Below are 20092 nucleotides of genomic sequence, written 5' to 3'. Positions count from 1 at the left end.
TTTAATGATTAATGATACCTAACCAAGCAGAACTGTTCCAGAAAACCAAGGTAGAGGGAAGCGCTAAGACTTTTGAAAATGAGAGAAAGGCCGAATCCAAGACTACTATATTGTGCTTGACTCGTTCCACCTTTGACGCGCTGGTGTACTCAATGCTGCGTGATTGTAAAAGATAGTTCCTCAAGATAATAAGCGTGATGATGTTTATCTCCACCATAGAAGGTCAGATATGTGAATTTGAACTTTCGTACATTTAATTCTTTTTTTTTTTCAGCACAAATGTTGTGTCCTGTGGTTAAAGGCGACTTTTGCATTGGTTTCACAGTGAGAGGGCCCCGTAAACAGGTCCAATGCTTCAGCACTAAGGGAGCGATGATAACTGGCACCCTCGGAAGATCCAATGTGGTTAGTGATGAGTAAGGTCTTCTAAGCCTGAGGAGAGCCAGAGCTAATACTGCTTTAAAATGCCCAGTTCTGGGAGTGAAAGCATGTTGGACTTCCCTTTGTTTTTAAAAAACAGCGAAGTTTTCCCAACAAATGACCAGTAAAGTGTTAAGTGATTATAGCTATAATGGAGCGATTTCATGCTGGAATAAGAATGTCAAGGACTTCCGAATATGTGATTCTCACTAATCACTTTTAGTTGCATCTCAAAGCCAACTAACCACATTGAACACCTTTTTTTTTTTCTTTCTGTAAACATTGGGCCTTGGATCTTTTCTAAAGGATTTTACTTATTTTTAATTAAAATGTTTTTTTTTTAACCCGAAAATTGGGGCATCCCTTGGATTGAACCAATGACTCTACTCGGCATTTAGATGTTAAGCAGCTTTGGAAAAATTATTAGGCGATACTTTTATTATACATTACCAAACCCCTATGTAGAGGGCACATGTGGCAGAGAATTCCAGGAGACGATGTACCCGTGAGTTTCTTTGCCTTCTGTGCCTGACTCACTTGTAAGATTCCCATTCCTATGTATCTGCTTCTTCCTTAGAAACCAAACATTCCAAAGCTTACCAGGAACCTTAGCTAATTGCGTTTTTTTTTTCAAGCATACTATTCTGATGTCACCTTTCATCTATTATCGACTTTATGAATCCTTGGAAGGAGATACTTGGACTTGTGAAGTACTGTGTCTGCCTGTCTTTTTGCACACCCTTGAAGCAACAGTAAAAGAGTTCTACTGAGGAGTGCATTTGGTTAATAAGTAGGGGTTTTTTAAATCCTCTGTACTTTTCCACAATTGAAGGAGTACATACTTTTGGTTAAAGGCAAGTAGGCGAAATTTAGCCCTGCTGTTCTGGTAGCCTTGGTGGCTTTAAAACACAATCTCTTCGTTGCCATTTCATAATCTCTGAGATGACTGTCCGGCTCTCATGTCTGCTAAAAGCAGAAATAGAGGAAGGAAATGTATGTTTTGGCTCCATTAATGTGTTCCTTATCAGAGTGTATGTAGGAGTGGATGCTGATGAAGATGCCTCTATTTGCCAGCTGGACAGCATGTGCTGGGCTACTTTCCTGCCTGCTAACGCTGTGTGGTGGTGCCCTTTAATGATGTGAAGGAGGACATTCTTAAACGTGCTGGACTTAGTTTTCACTTGTGAAAATCAGGGAGCAGAGGGCATGCAAACTGTGTTCAATGGCTGGACTCGGTTTGTAGAGAAATGAGCTACAAGCCCTAAAAACTCCTTTGGTTGATGTGTAGCCAGTGCTATACATGTAAGAGAAGCCACTAGTCTTAAGTGAAGCAGTTTTGCCGGAGTAAAGGGCCCTGAGTAGGAGGGCACCTTAACGTGAGGCTCATGGTGCACATATGTGAAGTGCCACACTAAGGCTGCTGCCATGTCAGCTAAGTGTATTGTCTCCACCTGTAACCGTAGTGGAGGGGGGCACTTAGGGAAGTGACACATTGTCCGGACCACAAAGGATAGCCAATGGCATCGGGATTTGACCTCCGTCTAGTTCTGTAAATCTGTAAACTGTTCTGTTCTCTGCCGGTAGATGAGCAAGGTTCCAGGTGCAGGATCTTATAGTAATAGCTATTTACTTATTGGAGGTAAGGCCTCACCATATATCTAAGGCCTTGGGTTTCCTGTCCTTCTGCCTCAGCCTTTGGAATTCTGAAATTCTAGGTGAGCACCACAATGCCTGGCTTGGCCCAGTGGATTTTTGAGTATTCAACCTTGTCATAGTTGCACTGTTGCGCTGTGGTTCCTTCAGCCACAGCTCCCTGTTAGGAGATAAACTGTCATCTTTATCTAGAAGATGTTTAAAAATGTTGAGAGCAGTAATCTAGAAACACCACAAATAATATTTTTTTTTGTAACAATAAATGCAGTTCTAGTAAACACACACACACACACACATGAGAGAGGGAGGGAGGGAGGGGGAGGGAGAGAGAGATAGATAGATACAGAGAGAGAGAGAGAGAGAGAGAGAGAGAGAGAGAGAGAGAGAGAGAGAGAGAGAGACTGACTGACTCAGAAGCATAAGTAATGCCTCTCCTGGCTCCATTACAGTAAAAAGGCTGAGCTCAGCAAACCCTGGTAAGAGGAAGTTGTTGAATGACATGGGGAGGTAGCACTGGCACCATCCTGTTAATCTTGCTTTGTGTTTCCTAATGTATTTGTACTCTTGGGGAACTACTGCTCAGAATGGGGTCTGCACAACCTTGAATTCTGATTTGGCTTGTGGATGCTACAAAGACATCAAAAAGCAAGCTTGATTTGGTTTAGACCTAAGCATTTCCTCAAATCATTTACTAGCTTTATGGCTCTTTCATTCATTAATTCATTCATTCATTTATGTATCATCATTATTTTTAATTGTGTTTTTTCCCCCTCTCCGAAAGAGTTATAAAGACGCAGTGTGGCTCCGGGGATAGTATGATCAGAACTAGACACAAGAGTAAAATATTGTACCTTTCCCCGTTTTTAAAGGCGAAGTGGAAAAATGGGAGCCTCGGATCCATAAGCCTCAGGGTCCATTTTCTTTGCTGCGCCAGGAGAAGCCGCTGGGGCGGGCCGGGAGGGGCTGGGGCTGCAGCGGCTTGGGGGGTGGTGGGGAGGCTGCAGAACCGGGTCAGGCCGGGGAGCCCCTGCGCTCGCGCGTGCAGGGCGGTGGGCGTGGAGCGCGGCGCTGCAGGAGCTGGTGCGCAGCCTGCCAGGCCACCCTGTTCCGCGCTGGCCTCCCCGGCCAGCCGAGCCTTCTCCCAGTCTTCCTTGCCGCTCTCTTGCCGCCGCCCTCCGGGATGACCGGGCGCTCGGATTTCCTCCCGCCAGCCCCCAAGATGGGTTTATCAACAGTGACTCATCGTAAAACCGTGTTCTTCACCTGCGATCGCTGTGCAAACCGCAAGAGTTGCCACGGTGGAGTAGTGAAGTCCTAGTTTTTCATCAGTTAAAGCAATCTATGATTAGCCTTTGATGAGAGGCCTGCTTTCCCAGGCTTTTTCATGTGGAACTTTATTTAGGGACACGAACACACAGAGTGGAAGGGAGCATTGTGTCTCAGGGTTCTCAGTCAGAAAGCTATGGATAAAATTGGCCCACAGTCTTAGGTACCGAATCGCCATGTGCCTTATAATTAAGTAGCTTTATAAGCACATGAAACTGTTTAGTAGTAGCTGAGCCTTCTATACTTTTTGGTGTTCTGTGTCTTTATAGTCTTTGAAAGTCTGAATTTGAAGACAGTTGCGGAATTCCTGTCCAAGTTTACTTGTCTTTACATTATCAATCTTATTTTAAAGTTATTTCTTGTTAAGAAAATGCTTCTTACACCTTTCCTTTTAATCTCCTTTTCTAGAACCCCATATTATTAAGAGTGTATCGTACAACAACAGTTATTTTTAGTGTAGCTGCCCTGAAGTTGTTCCTCAGACAGGTATTTAGCAGAGATTGAAGGTTATTGATTCATATAATTTGTATCCAACTCCTTCCTTTTGGCCTTGAAGATCTGTGAGTGCCTAACATTAGCTAAAGGAAATAATGGATATGTGTGCCAGCGTGTGAGGTGGCCAGTTTAACTTGTAATGACCAGGGTTGTACACCAAGGCCTTCATTAATTTTAAAATTGAAAATAATAAAATATAAAAAGCCAGGATATTTAGGTCTTTCTTTACAGCATGCCACAGGTTCACTTCCGGGATCGATGTCACTCTGAAGAGTTTTTATGCTAACAGACGTTGAGTGACAGATTTCTCTGAAGGTCTGTGTAGTCCAGAGCAGCTTTGGAGTCTGTCTATAGAACCAAGTGGCTCCGAGCTCCTCATCTTGGCTTAGTCTCCAGGTCCTCAGATTATAAGGGTACACCAAAAACCAGGGCAGACAAGATCAGTTCGCCACAGATTATTTTATACAAAGCACACAGTGGTCCCTTAAGCATGCAGGCTGACTTAGTAAGGCGAATCTTTTTTTAAGGAATTCACTTAAGGGAACTTAATAACCTTATGATAAAATGTCAACTGTATTAGTTACTAATAAGTAGTACCGTGGCCTCAAACACCCTAACTAAATAATCTTCCATTAAATAGTGGGCTTGAAGCCAGCACCGGAAGCACCCAGTCTAGTATACAAATAAGAAAGACGTGAGCCTGCCGTCCTTTTGCTCTGTTCAGGGAGCCAGGCGTAGTGTTAGGCATCTATTCATTATTCTCATTATTTCTGTGGTCATCTGTGCTCACCACAATATTTTCAACTTTTTGTCTTGTTTTCCATTTTCTATAATGGGGGCACTTGACCTGTCTCAGGGCTTACTTGGTATCTAGGTATACAGAGCACAAATTAAAACTATAGAAGATTGGGCCACCCTGGTGCTCTCGGGAGGTTCAATTGTCTAGAATAGGCTAATGCCCAGCTTTGCATAAAATTCCAGCAATTGTGGCTGGCTTTATTTCTGTGGTGTGGCTGTGTTGGAATAAAGTCAGACTTAGAGAGTAAATCTTTAACTGCTCAAGTTTGTAATTTTCCCACCTGTGGGCTTGACTAATAACACATAGGTTTTAGGGGAAGAACAATTTAGATAACTTATCTAAACAGGCCTGCTGAATACTAAAGGGCTGTGTGAATATTTATTATGATAATAATAATTATAATGATCTGTTTCTAATCTTTTTAATTTCTGTATGTCATTAAGCATGGAAATGCTCATTAGACTATTCAAAATGGTGCTTCTGAGCCCATGGTTCTCAAACTTCCCAATGCTATGACCCTTTAACATACTTCCTCTTGTCACATTGGCCCCTAACCATGAAGTTATTTCGTTGCTACTTCTTCGTATCTGTAATTGTCCTACTGTTATGAACCACAATATAAATATACTATATCCAGAATATCTTATATGCAACCCCCAAAGAGGTTACAACCTACAGGTTGAGAACTGCAGTTCTAAAACTCTATTTTAATTTAGAATGTACATTTATAGCATATACAGAGCGAGACAAATTCAGCCCTTTAGGAAAGTGTGGCATCATAATATTTTCAGAGAGTCCCATGGCATCATTTACTCAAAGTATCACTCATACCTTAGGTTTATTAATTTCTTTATGTTTCAATCTCATTTCAGGCTATCCTGAACTGTACAGAAGTTTGAAAGAATGATTTGGGGGTGTTTTATGTTTTTGGGTGATCTCTGAAATCATTCTGGTTTTCTTTGGGGAGGGCTTAGTTACTTCTTTGGCTACTACACAATTTCTTTAAAAGGTCATATGACTTTCTGATAGCCAAGCTTTTCCTATCATGGCTTACTTTCTGTGGTGATTGTATGACACTTCTTCCTCTTCTCCGCAGTCTTACACAGTTCCTCTTCAGAATTAATCATCATCTTACTAGTCAATAGGTGTGGTAGCACTGTCAGAATACAACCAGTGTGCTTCTAAAGGCTGGTGGCTTAGCTGTAATGTCTTGCGGTTCTCCCAGGATATTTTAGATTTGACTTTCTTTTCCTGGGTGAAGTAAATGCTATGTGGTCATAGCATTTTGTTAATAAAACGACTTGTTAATACTGACGCCTCCAATGTCTCTTAAGGAAAACAATAAAGAGAAGTTATTTGATTTGGTAGTCATAGTAGTGTGTACACAGTGGGGTGACTATGAAGTATTGTCTACTTAAAAACCAGTGTGAGTGTGAACACTATCTAGGCCTTTAAAAACAGACGAGATGTACAGATACTTCTTAGTGGTAATACAAGAAATACCACTGATGTTTCCTGAGACTTTCTGGAGGAAGCTACAGCAAACCATTGGAACTGCTATTTAATTTGGTAACAGATATGTTCCTAGCCAAAAGTGCTAATTCTGAATATTTGCTGGCAGGTGCTGCTATTAAGACTGTGTGTGGATCATAAAATGGACAGGTCCCTGATGTAGGGACTTGGAAAAGGTGATGATGAAATGACTAGCCTTCTCTTTTCACTATATGAGTCTTATGAATAAATTTCTAGAAACCATTTTGAGAACTTGCAAAACATCACTTTCAAAGGATCTGAAAACTGCTATTTGGACATTATTCCTTATTTACCTTTTTTTTTTTTTTTTTTTTTTTTTTGCTCAGAAATGAATGAACTGGAAAATTAACTCCTACATATATTTTATTTTTATTTACTGCATGGTGTTTGTGTATATGGATGGTGTATGGGTTTTATAATATCAATGTCTGTACATGAGACACAGGACCTACTCCTACAGACTTTTTATGAGAGACAGTACCAGGAACTTTTCATCTCCACATTGCAGTTGTTTTCCAATACTTATCTTCCGTAACTGGAATTCATTTCTATATGCTGGTAATTTGATAAACTGTTTTGAAATGCATTTGTTGAGCTCAGTGTAATTCCATGTGCCTCTAATGAAAGGCATGTGACTCTCTAGATTAGAAGAAAGGTCTGTGGTTGGCTCTTACAGAGGCCTTGCTGCTCCTTTTGGGCAATCTTTAACCTGGCACTTCTAATGTGTTTGCTAAGATAGAGTTTTCCAAAATTGAAATAATGTCACATTTGAAAACATGCCAAGAAACAATGTGGCACTTTCTAAATTTTGTGAAGCTAAAATTCCTAGTTATAAAAAAGAGTACATGTCACAGATGAGTAGTTAGTAATGACTTCAGTGTAGCAGGAAAAGAGCAATTCCCATATGCTGATTCTAGTCTCATAATAAAGAATGTTATAGAAAGATGGCAGAGTATTTAACAAGCTGTGAGTTAATGCGACAGTGTCAGTGAATCCAGTTCCAGAAGGATAATCACTTTACCATATTTCTTCAAAAATATTTGAAGTTAGATTACAAAACAGAACACTTGCTAGGAATGAATGCAGGCTGTGCCGCACTCTATCTCCCAACCCAGAGGCAGACAGTTGAACTGAGTTTCTTTAAACAGTGCCATTGTTCCAGATGCTTGCGTGACCCCAGATGCTTGGATATATTTGTGATTCTCTTTGTCAGACTCAGTGGGCAAAGTTATAAGTGTATAAATGTCAGGACCCGAATTTGAGTTGCCAGAGTCCCTGGAAAGCTGGATGTGTTAGCGTACACATCTGCATTCCTTGCACTTGTGCAAAATATGGGAGTTGGAGACAAGAGAATCCTCAGAAGCTCATGGGCTAGCTAACTTGGTGTGCATAGCCTTGAACAAGAGATCCTGTCTCCAATAAAGTAAATGCTCAGGACTACACCAGCGATTGTTCTCTGACCTCCACATGACCCATGGCACGTATGTGTGTGCACCATGTAAGCCTGCACGTACAAAGTTAAATATCGAGAAAGTTTTGACCAACACATTTTTCCTTTTGTTTAATATGTATAAATTTCTTTGTGTCCATGAGCATCATATATGTGAATTTCTTCAAGAAGAACCCATTATTCTAGAGTTGTTATTTTTTGAGAGACCCATTACCTCAAGCTTGAGAGCAATGCCAGGCATGCGTGAATGTGTGTGTGTGTGTGTGTGTGTGTGTGTGTGTGTGTGTGTGTGTATCATTGTTGTCTTGCATGTCAAGGTCCCTTCATGATATTTACACTACCACAAGATATTCACAAGCTAATGTGTTCTTCTCATTTTGTCCATGTCTTTGGCTCTCCCTGAAGGGACTTAGAAGTATTAATTTGTGATGGCCACAGAGGCCTAACCTCTACTAAAAGTAACCTGAGTTGGGAATGACCTCATTTGAAAATAACCTTCCCTGTTGGTTAGCCATGGGAGATTTATGCTTTGGGGTAAAGTAAAAAGTTTAGATAAACCTCTGGTTTTTCGGTATGAAGTCTGCTATGGTTTCATCTATATAGATCTTGACCGGAAGTAAAGAGGCCTCCAGTTCATATGGTAAGTGCATATTTCATGGACCAGAACATAGTAGGAGAATCATCACTGAGATTTTGACCATGTTCTAAGTGAGCTCCCATGGGAACTGGTCAGATGTGGGCTCCTTTTGGAAGATCCACATTTACCTTTCAGTTTACTTTAGGGTATACAAAATGTCGCCAGTGTAAGAACGTTAGAGCCTGAATGGACTCTGCTTAGACAGAGCTACAATGTCCCATTAGAGTTCTATAGAAGACTCCAGTAGGTATAAGTTAAGCACTTGATTCATGCTGTAGCTGTGGTTTCAACAAGTTTTATCAATTCCAGTAGTTTAGATAAGTTCCAGCAACAAATGTTTATTACATGGCTTTTCATTGGCCGTACAATTTCAATGACAATAGAATGACATCATTCAGGTAGGAATTTGTAATAATGATACAAAAATTAATGATAGTCATATTTCTGGTTTAACTAAATATTTTGACTACATACAAATATCCTAATGATCGGGTATCATTAATTGCTCAAATACCTGTATCAGAAATTTGAACTTTTGTGCTGAGCCCAGAACATCTCACCAGGTTTTCCTCCTCTTATTTCATTTGTGATTTGAATTGAATTCCTTTTGGAATCTACATATTCCCTTCACATTTTACCTATCTCTCTTTAGTATGTATGACATGGCATTGTAGTTTGTTATTGTTAGTATTATTTACTATTCTCTTTATTTTTAGAAACTCTTAGGTGGGTTTGTGTGTATAGGGTGTCAGGCTTACTGAAATGCAAACGTCTACCTAAGTTGCCTTGAGAACCACAATCATTTGTCAATGGTTGCCAAGGCAACCATTTATTTTAAACACTGACCCTTCCTTGGTATATGCTTAGAGTGGGCAGTTACCCTGTTTTTCACATCTGTTTCTCTGGACACCCTCAGTGTACTCTCCCAGTACCCTCAGTACCCTGCATAATTCCATGTGAAGTTAATATTCCATTAGAAGTGTCTCTAATACTGGCCTCCACATTAAGTTTTTTTTTTTTCTGTGGTTGAAGAAATTGATCTGATAATAATAATGGCAAACAGTTAGTGCTCAGTGTTTGCATTCCAAGAGATTGATTGTTCGTGCTGCTCCTTTTGCTCCTGTCATGTCTTGTGCTGAATTGTAGCTTAGGTGTTTACTGTGAGCCTTGCTTCTCTGATAAAGCTAGCCAGCTCTCTTAGTAAAAGCAAACTTTCGTCTTAGAAATAAGTGTATTGTGGATGTTATAATGTATGGTTTATGGGCGAATTTGAAGTAAAGTGTTTTTGCCCATGAGTACACTAGATATTTGATGCTGCTCTTTCAGCCCTCCCCCTCCTCCTCTCACTTTTCCCTGCTCTCTCTGTCCTTCTGGGTCTTCTTTTTCTTTTCTTTTTGAACTATGATACCTCTTATCTCATGACATGGAAAAAAAAAGATTCCTTCAAAATTAAATGTGTAATTTTGTTCTTCAGGACAAGAATATTAAACTTTCGAAAGAGATCAATTCCAAACAGTCACATACAGACATACGTATTTTTAAATTGTTATTTTTCACTTCAAATGCTTGCCATGATAATTATGTAGGAATTGTATTTGTAACCAAGCAAATAAATACTCTGTATGGAACATTCACAAAACAATTTGTGAATACGAATGATAATGTGATTATATGTGATAGATTAGTTGTCAAGAATACTTTTCAGGGAAATAGGGTTTTTCTACAGAAATTGTTTTCATTCTTTGTTTCATGGAATTTTAACCCAAACTCACCACAAGTTCTCAGTTCTTTAAAAGCATATTCATCTATTTTGGATGAGAACGTTTTTACCTGCTCTCTCTGAATCCCCCAGTCCTACCTTTGGCTTGGAGAGCTACTGCTGTCCTTCACCTGACAGGTATTTTTATCCTATAAACTCCTTCTTGGGAGACCAAACATAGATCTGGTACCTTATTTCCTGGTTTTCTTCTCTTTCTAGCCTATAAGCTCAGTGAAATACTTTGACGACTCCTTTGAACATCTTGTTCAACACACATGACACATGATTGGCCCTTAAAAAGTCTTGTTATCTGAATGCATGTGATGTTAATTTGGCAGTGATGTCAATCCTCAGTTATAAAAGCATCTGGTCAGTTTTGGAATATTTGCACAAGACATAGGAGTGCAAACTAAATAGAGATATGCCAAGGGATACTTCAGACCTTGGTTTAAAAAAAAAACGAAAACAAACAAACAAAAAAAACGCCAGGCATTGGTGGCGCACACCTTTAATCCTGGCACTTGGGAGGCAGTGGCAGGTGGATTTCTGAATTCGAGGCCAGCCTGGTCTACAGAGTGAGTTCCAGGGCAGCCAGGGCTACACAGAGAAACCCTCTGTGTCTCTGTGTCTCGAAAAAACAAACAAACAAAACAACGAAAAACAAAAAAATCCAGATATTACAGTTGAATCATTTGCATTTGCTCACAAATGTTCACAAGCTTGGACACTGTGACATGTTGAACTATTTCAGTATTTAGTTCCTGAAGCAGAGATTAAAACAGTATCCCCTGAAGTAGCACTTCTAGTCTTAGAAGACATTCCCAGGTAGCACTTGTTTCAACTTGTCAGCACCTTCTGACATATTTGTTGTTTCCTCCCATTTGTATGCTAGACTATGGGGGTTGCCTGTCTGGTCCAGCTCTTCTTTCAGTTCATGTGGTCCATAGGGATGAGATGAGATTGTTTAGCTGACTGTAATCTTTGACTATTTCTGTTTTTCCTTAAGGAACCAGTGAATGCTAAATTGTTTGAAAAGTTGGAATAAATTATCTATGAAAAATATGATTGCATTGTATATTATACCGTACTCACAAAACAAAGTAGTTTAAAGAATGTTTTCAGATATGCCGTTTTTTTTCCTTTTGGTCAGATACCACTGCACTTCAGAAACCCTTTAATTGAAAATAGAAGTCAAAGTCTGTAGAAAATATTAACTAAGTGGGAGCTTGAAACTAATAGAATTTCACCTATTAACTTTTTTTTTTTTTCCATGCAAAATGAGCAGCCACTCAGCAGCATTTAGTCGAGGGATGGAATACCTTGATTTCCTGTTTGGCACAAATTTGTGGAAAGTCTGTTAGGTAAGGTTAACAAATCTGACACATTTCTTCTCAACAACAGTCTTTATTCAGTCTTATAAAGAATCACACAATTTAGATGGTGAATTTGCAGAGGAAAACTTGCAAGACTTGAATTGGCTGTTTGTCACAGATCAGTCCAGGCTTCTAAGATAAACAGATGGCAGTAACCTCTTTTCAGTTAAGTTTTCTCATCTGTGAAGTGGGGTTAATGGATAACTTGTACAGTTTTGCTGAGGGGTAAGTGGGAAAATTCTGTTAGCAAATGAATAAATATTAGGAAATAGCACGTATTTAGTAAATGGTTCTCATCCACTTTAACTTCAACTTGTCTCTGCGATATAATTGTATATGTAATTGCGTATTTGTATAATTGCATGTTATACTCTCATGATAATTTGCATTTAATAGCTACAGATGTGTCTTTCCTTGACTCCTCCTAGCATCCTTGTTAAAAGTTCTGGATGAAAAGTTTTCTCTCTTCTTCCTGTTTCAGGGTTATTATCTTTCCTTCTAATGTTCTTCTGTTGTTCTCTGGTCTTATTTTTAGTTACCCATTTTTCCCCAAAACGTTTTTTTTTAATTTAAATTTCTCAGTTTGTTCCTTCACTCAGCCCCTTACCTGCTCTGTCACACAGAAGCTCCTAGTCTGAGCATGGGCACAAGGCACCAATGATAACTCTATTCAGTGAGGTCTTGTAGGTGGGGCATCTGAATACAGCCACTGAAAAATTTCATCTCAATGTATCTGTCCTTGCTTCTTGCAGAGCAATTGATGTTTTTCTGGTGGGAAAATAACATAAGCACTAATCATATAGCCCAAATGTACAAGTATGCTAAGAATTATGACACAGTGCAGACCACCTGGGCAACTGCCTTTCCTGTCAAGAAAAAGTCTCTGTAGCTTAAGCTCCCATGCCCCATCTTGACCTGATTTCTTCCCCTAAAAATCAGTGCCTCTCCTGACTATCAGTTTGCTTTGTTTGATTGTGAACCCTTCCACCAGTAATGCACAGCATTATGAGTATTGCATGCTTTTACTGGTTCTGAGCACCTTGTGTTTGTAATTCATTGTATGTAGTTTCTTCATATATCTTTTTCAGTATAATGTTGTATAATAGAATCACATACTGCACTGTGTTTTCTTATATTATTCATTGTATGGATGTGTGTGCCTGCGTATGGTATGTGTTTGCATGTCTTTGAAACTAAACATGGTCTTGTGTCTTTCCAGATGTTTTAAGTTTCTAGGAGTTTGATCTAAACATTTGATGTTTGCCTGAATTATTTTATGCCCCACGAATTGTATTTTTAAGCTCTCTTTTGACATATATTTACTGTGTGTGTGTGTGTGTGTGTGTGTGTGTGTTCTTGTTTGCATGTCTGAGGGCATGTATGTGTTTAAATACATGTACAGGTCTGTACACTTGCAGATGGGGTACAAAGCTAGACATCAGGTGTCTTCCTCAGGTCCTGCACACTCTAATAAGTAAATGTCTCCGACTGGACCTGGAGCTCATGATTTGGCTACTGAACATCAACAGTTTGTTTCACAGACATCTCTTGAGTGCTGGAGTGCAGGTGGGTTGTCTTGCTTGCAAGCTTTTAGTTCTGTGCAGGGGATCCAAACTCCATTCCTCCAACTTGCATGGCAGGCACTTCATGAACACTGAGCAGTCTTCTCAGTTTGTGACTCGCGATTTGGAAAAGGAAGTTAAGGTCTATGTATTTCTCATGACTTGCACATTTATTGCCTTGTGCATGTGGATTGTGGGCCATGATAGTTGGTTCTTTATCTAATATAAATAAAGACAAAATGTTTCGAATCTGTGCAACTCGATTCGAATGTGTTGTATTGATGAAACAGCTTTAGAGCTAGCCTTACTTTTATTCTTCAGGGTTCATTTAAGTTAGGGCTTCCTTGAAAAGATAAATCATATGGAGAAATACTTAAGTGTTTTAATGTCTGCCCATCTAATAACAATATATTTGAGTATGCACCTAACCCCAAGTTTGTCTCTGTAAGGGACATTATACTAGAAGTAACAGGAAGCTTAAAAAACCAAAACCAAAAGCAAAAATCCAATGTTCTTTCTCCTATCTATCCAGCCATCACTGTTGTACGATGTCATCAGTAGTTGTGGAATTGTGTCCCAGTTTTAGATGTGTCCAACCTGCAGGAGGATGGAAGACCACGGATGACATGTAGATACTTACAAATATAAATGAGTATATATCGATAATTTGAGTAATATATTGCACATATGAATGGAGATATGCTGGTATTTTTAATTAGCAGTAATGTTAATATTGACATTTTCTGCTCTAGGAAATTCACTGTCTAGCAGAGAACCATTAAACGCACCACCATTTAAAGTATGGGAAGTGCCGTTGAAGGCCATCTGTATGAAATGCCATGCAAACAAGTGCAGGAAAACAGCTTCCTTTGTGACTACACTAGAAGACTTGGTAGAAGTCCACTAATCTTGTACACATTAATAGTCTGGATCCCTTAGAGCCGGTTGCTTTGAGGCAAGTCAAAAGGCTGGAATAACTTAGTGGCCTCTGTGCATTCATAGCCTGAGATATGGAGCCAAACCAATATGCCTGAGAGCTGCCTTCATAGAATACTTCTCTTGTAACTATCTGAAAGGGACACTGCTTTTGTATCTACAGGTGAGATGACGTACTTTTGCTCAGTTCCTGGCTCATTGTAGCGAGACTATGGCACATTTAGTCACTAACTACAAGTTTTCTTTCAGTTTCTCTGGACACTCAGGATCCAAGGCGTGAAGGGAGTCTAGTTCTGAATTTTGTTCTCTTCCCTCAGTTAGATTTTTGGAGAAACAAAGTGTGAAACACCTGAATCTAGAATTATGTAAGTGTTTTTCCCTTTCCTCTGTTATGACAGCTGTCCACATGTAGATGGATGGAGAAAAGAAGTGATTAATTAAGGTATAGTTGGAGAAAGTCTTTGCTAAATGTGCATGTGTGTTGGGGGAGGGGTGGTGTGTAGATAGAAGTGTAAGTCTACATCGAACTTGAAATGAAAGATGAATTACATTAGCTATATGAAATATTTCATGAGTGAGCTCATTTCTGCCTTAGCTAATTCTGTACTTTCACCCACATGCTTTTTTTTTTTATGTGAATGTGTAAAGTGGAAACTGGGGCCCTGAAGAATCTACATGCGTGGTCATGCTTTCAAATTTGGCTCTCAGTGGAACTTTAACCCCAACTCCATCTTTGTATTTAAAATTACTTTAAACATTCTGTCCCTTGTTTCAGTTAATTCAGTATCTTTGTAATCTCTCTCTGTTTCCCTTTCTGGCTGTCTCTCTGTTTGTCTCTTCACCCGTTGGACCCTTTCTTCTCCCTTCTCCATTCTTTTCTCTCTCTTATCTATTCTATTCTACCTCTCTTGACTCCCTATATCTCCTCTCTACTTGAATTCTTAGAGGTTATACCAATAAGTCAGAATAGCAAAGCTCATAATTCCATGAGAATAGGGAATCTACTTGAAGACACTTGCTTTATGTTATTGTCTATAACTCAGAATCATCAGTCGGACTAATGTTAATTCATACTGTTAATGCATACATTCACTAGAGACTGGTTTTCCAACCATGGGCCCAGGCATTGCTATTTTGTTCTTTATCATTACTCTAGTTAAGATGGGAACAGGGTAGAGTTTTCAGAAGCAGGATTAATAACTATGGAGGATTCTGGAGACTACTATATTTTTTCAAGTATTTGATTACTACAGATTGTAAATACACTTTGTTGCAACCCCAAGTCTTCTTCTAATACCTTACCTATTCCATATTTTGCCATATTTTATTAATATAACATATTTTGAAAATTTTAATTTCTTAAATACTTTCTTAATTTTAATAGAATGAAATTTAAATTATTTGTACAAGAATGAAACAATAGTTCATCAGAAAGTTTAGCTGGTAGAAGCCCTTGCCATACAAGGCTGAGAGTCTCAGAACCCACACTAGAGACAAGGATTGACTCTGAATTGTTACCTTTTGATGTCTACAAATGGTGTGTGAGTGTGTAAGTTTGTGTATGTGTTTATACAAATGCTTGTACATACATATTCTATATATACACATAATGATAATAAAATTGGTAAAAAGAATTGTAACAGCAAAAAAAAAAATTAGAGTTACTATATGTGAGTATTAGTATTGATCCCAGGGTTAACATTGAGCTTATACAGCCTATATAATTAAGAGTATATGATTGTAAAATCTGTGATCTGTGATCTAATTGTACATTGATATTTTATCTTATGCTTTTCTCCACTCAATGTCTGTAATCCTTTCCTATTACTGATTCTTCTAGATGTTGATTCTATTATATCATATTATATTATATTGTGTTTTGAAATTCCCTTAATACTGAAAACTGTACTAAAACAGAACAACAAACATCTTCAAAATCATAAACAAATTGAAAACATCGGAGTTTCCCTGACAAGTTAAAGAAGTTACATTATGCATGTTTAAATGTTTTGGCTATGGTTTTTCTTGAGCCATGCTGTCTGGAAGCAGCACCTTTTCTGTGTTCAACAAAGCTTTAGTGGTGTAAGTGGTATTCTGTGACATAAAGCCAAAGGAGATTGGGAAATTCAGTCCAAATGGAATAGATTCCATCCTCTGCTCCATCTAAGACGTCTTAGAGCTGTAATTGCTAATCTACATTGTGGATATCTGGGAGGGGTACAGAGTATACAGTTTCAACTCAGCTTAATTTGATCAAGGACTGGTCTTTCATTTCTTTTTTAGAAGTCAGTATCATTAGAAGAATATAAGAGAAGTTTTTGGATTTTGTGCCATCCTTTTTGAAATAGGCACCCTCTCAAAATCCCAGACAGAGCTTAGCTAAATATGGGGTGAACAGAGGCAGAATATTCTCATAAGATTTTCAAACTTGATTTTTTTTTTCAAAAATGATTTCTCAAAAATGATTCATCTAGTGGAAACTTTCTAAGCGTAGTACTTCAACTCTGCACTGACTTTGTATGCACTTTTAGAAATCATGCAGAGCGCTTTTCCTAGATGACAGAGAACTGTATTTTGTTACACATCACAATGTTCTGTTGCTCTCATAAACAGACCTATTTTTGAAAGGCTGATTTATTTCATTTTCTATGTATACATGTTTAGTTTGCATGTTTGAGGAGAAAAGGTCACAAAAGGACATCTGGATTCCAGGGACTGAAATTACTGGTACTTGTGAGCTGCCATGTTGGTATTGGGAACCAAACAGAGATCCTCTACAAGAGCAGTGTGTGCTCTTAACCTCTCCAATTTGGTCTACTCATCCCCCTAGAGGTGTGTTAAAATGGTAATTTTCATTCAAATCATTGCACTTAAACAGAGAAAAGTCTCCTCCTTCTCTACTGGTCCTTCTGCTGTTTCACCAGAAGGAAAATGAGGCTGGGTAAGTGTTTGAACTTCCCACTATAGTGACAAAATACCCAGAGAAGACCAAAAAAGAGGAAGGACTTTTTTCACACATAATGGCAGAGGTTTTAGTCTATCCACTTTGTGCCAGACAAAAAGTAGAAACAAACAAGGCAGGCAACTTGGAAAGACACATTCCTTCATAAGCAAGTCCTCGTTGACTTTCTTTTCACCATGAGGCTCTGACTCTTGTAACTGCTACCAATCAGTTATAGTTCAATTATATGTCCTCATGAATTGATTACATATACACCAAAGAGGGTGGCATCTAAAACAAAACAAATATTGTTTTGCTGGTAATAAATCTGGCAAATTCCATACTGATAGGCATGGAATGAAAACAACAACAACAAAAATATTTCATTGTGTTTTGTGGATATATTATCAAATGTTCACGATATGCCTTTAACTTCTGGACTTCTGTGGTTCTGTCGTTAGGCCATTCGTCCTTAGATGGGTGCAGGCCTTTTAAACTACTTCCTATTGTATGGCAAGGATGAGCTCAGTGGTTTCTACATTACTTCTCAGTTTCATGAGGAAGAACTATTGCACATGACGGCACACGCTTACTTCCCTTCATCTCGAAGGGAGGAAAGTTTTCTGCCCCTCCTTTATGTTTACAGTGCCCTTCATGTTCACAGACATACTGTATACTGGTAGCATCGATTGTCAGTGTTTCTTCAAATCTTATGTTCAGCTTGGTGCTCTTTTAGAACAACAGCAACAAAAATAAATAAATAAAGAAGTAAATATCACGATGATGAAATCCTTGCCTTGGGCTTCATAGTGCATTGAAAACTGAGCAATCTCAGTGAAGCATGCTATCTCCATAGCATGCATCTCTCAGAGTCACCAGGCTGCACATTCTGTATTCTGTGTGTGTGTGCATCACTTCACTTTATCAACTGGATTAGCACTCCTTGGCACTGATTTCTTAAAGGAAACAGCTGTTTATAGCCAGTTATATTAGTGGATTGAATTAATGATTGAAATGTCCTTTGTTTAATGACAGACTGGAAATATAGTAACTGCAATACATAAAAAGTTAAACAGCTTTTACTAAACAAAGATAATTTTTAGCAAATACTAGAAAGTAAGGCAAATATTCACACAAAGACAGACTCTGGCTATTTTTTGTTATCAGTGGAAATTCAGCTTTCGTACAATGTAGTGTTAATTCACTCCAGAGCCATCTTGTTAAGCAGATTCATTAATATGTTGCCATAAGCTATTCTTTTTGAACTTGACACTATGATTGGTGCTTTGCCCAAGGACCAGTTGATATATAAGTTTAGCCAAGAAGTAAAGGACAAAGTAAAGCTTGCTCACATGCAAATTAGTAGGCCAGGATAATTTGTGGCTCAGTCAGACTACTTGGTTTAAATCAACAGTTTTCACTATAGACATTTTTGTTTTCTTTGAAAAAAATAATGAAAACCACATGAGTGTGTGTCTGTGTGTATGTTGGTGTCTCTGTGTCTGTGTGTAATGTGTATTGATGAATTTACCCTTATTTGTTATGAAACGAGAGAATTATTCCTCTCTGATTTTGATATTCCAAGATACATATTTGTTCTTTAGTTATTCCACTTAGGGGAAATGATACATGTTTTAATGTTTTCAGATACGTTTTAAAGTCAGATTTCTACCATAAAGCCTTTGGAGACAAAGTATAACTGTTGCAAAATTTTCTTCTAAACACAAAATAGTCAATGTAAATTTTTAGTATTTATGCATGAAGACTCATTTTTACAAACATTGCATTTTTACTAACTTACCTCATATTCCCTTTTAACACAGACTAATGGGTTTGCAATGATATATTTAAATTATAGGGAAAACAGTATGATGAAATGATCGCCTAATATGTATATTTGATCAAGCCTCAAAAGTTATTGATTGAGGGCATGTGAAAGGTTTGCATTTTATCTCAGTGTAGCTTAGGTGAGTTCTAATGTCTGGGTGATTGTTAATAGACTTTGTCTTGGAAATATGTTACTAGAAGTAATCATTTTATATTTACTTTGGTCTGAAGTAATAAGAGGTTTATTTTATGGGGGCTGTCCGAAAATGATGGCATTGAAATCTCAAAAGAATTTAAAATGTCCAAAGATATCTTTAAAGATTTAGGAACGATAAAGATTCAATGTCTAAATTCAGTAAAAAAATGAATAATAAATGACCAGATTTTTCATTTACTAACAAAAACAAAAAGTGATCTACTGTTCAAGTCTTTTCCTAGAATCAGAAGGAATAGAAAACATTTAAACTCCTTCAGTAATGCTTGGATTTGTGAATTGAATAAACAGTGTCTCTTGCATTTTATAGTTCACTTAAGCAGTCTGATTTTGATCTGTGTATGTGGAGTAGACAGGATACAAGTGGTTTCCCATCCCCCCAAACCAATGAGCAGATACATATGTTCCTTAAAGAAGAAACTGGCTGTGTTCATATGGAAGCTATCTAGCTTGCTATAGGTTCAAGACTTGACCTCCCTTTTATTTTGCTATCATTTGCTTAGTTCTTTAGATTCTTTGTGGTAGACTTTTGATCAAAAGAAACTTTATTTTTTATCTTCTTTTTTTTCATAAAAACTACAAGAAATGTGTAATTAATAACTTTGTTCTTTAGGTTAGTGATATGAGCAAGTATGGTATAAAACATCTTATTATTAAAGATTAGAGCATGGTGACTTCTTTTTTTGTTTACTTTGATTTCAAGCACTTGAAAGTTTTATTATCTGGAGAAAAAAGGACAAGTCATCTGGTGTTATATATTATGAAAATCAGAACAGCTACTTGTCGTACAACTCATACTCAATGGGATTCCAGGCAGAGGTCAGATCATACAATCTAGAAACCGAATATTTGTAATGTAGTTGGGAATATAGTTTGCACATGTATACACACACACACACACACACACACACACACACACACACATGTATGTGGAGGTTTGTGCATCAAATGACATTTAGAAAGCTACTGAAAGAGAAGATTTTTTTAAAAAAAAATGGTCACTTCACTTGATTTTCACATTGTTTTTCTCTTGAAAGTTAAAGATACAAAGAAGGACAAGCAAATCATGCTTGTTGTGTTTGATTCACAGCTGATGCTGAATGGTGAAGGATGTCAATCATTGAGTGAAGGACATCCGTGCCTGTGCATCTCTCTCTCTCTCTCTCT

The 20092-nt window shown here is 38.1% G+C and overlaps 1 protein-coding gene across 8 annotated transcripts in view; it reads left to right on the top strand.

The window, feature by feature from the left end:
• Nucleotides 1-20092, top strand: part of Trps1 (transcriptional repressor GATA binding 1) — a 234865-nt gene that overhangs the window by 17516 nt on the left and 197257 nt on the right. Inside the window, exon 1 of one of the 8 annotated variants that reach the window (XM_031358330.1) lies at nucleotides 2488-2549. The exons of the other annotated variants lie outside the window; for them this stretch is intronic. The gene's annotated coding sequence lies outside the window, so the exon portion shown is untranslated. Of the gene's footprint in view, nucleotides 1-2487; nucleotides 2550-20092 lie in introns of those variants that run through there. 8 annotated transcript variants of the gene reach the window in all.

The sequence above is a fragment of the Mastomys coucha genome, unplaced genomic scaffold, assembly GCF_008632895.1.
Source record: "Mastomys coucha isolate ucsf_1 unplaced genomic scaffold, UCSF_Mcou_1 pScaffold7, whole genome shotgun sequence".
Lineage (NCBI taxonomy): Eukaryota > Metazoa > Chordata > Mammalia > Rodentia > Muridae > Mastomys > Mastomys coucha.
The sequence above is the reverse complement of the archived record's forward strand: the minus strand, read 5'-3'. Positions and strand labels throughout refer to the sequence as shown.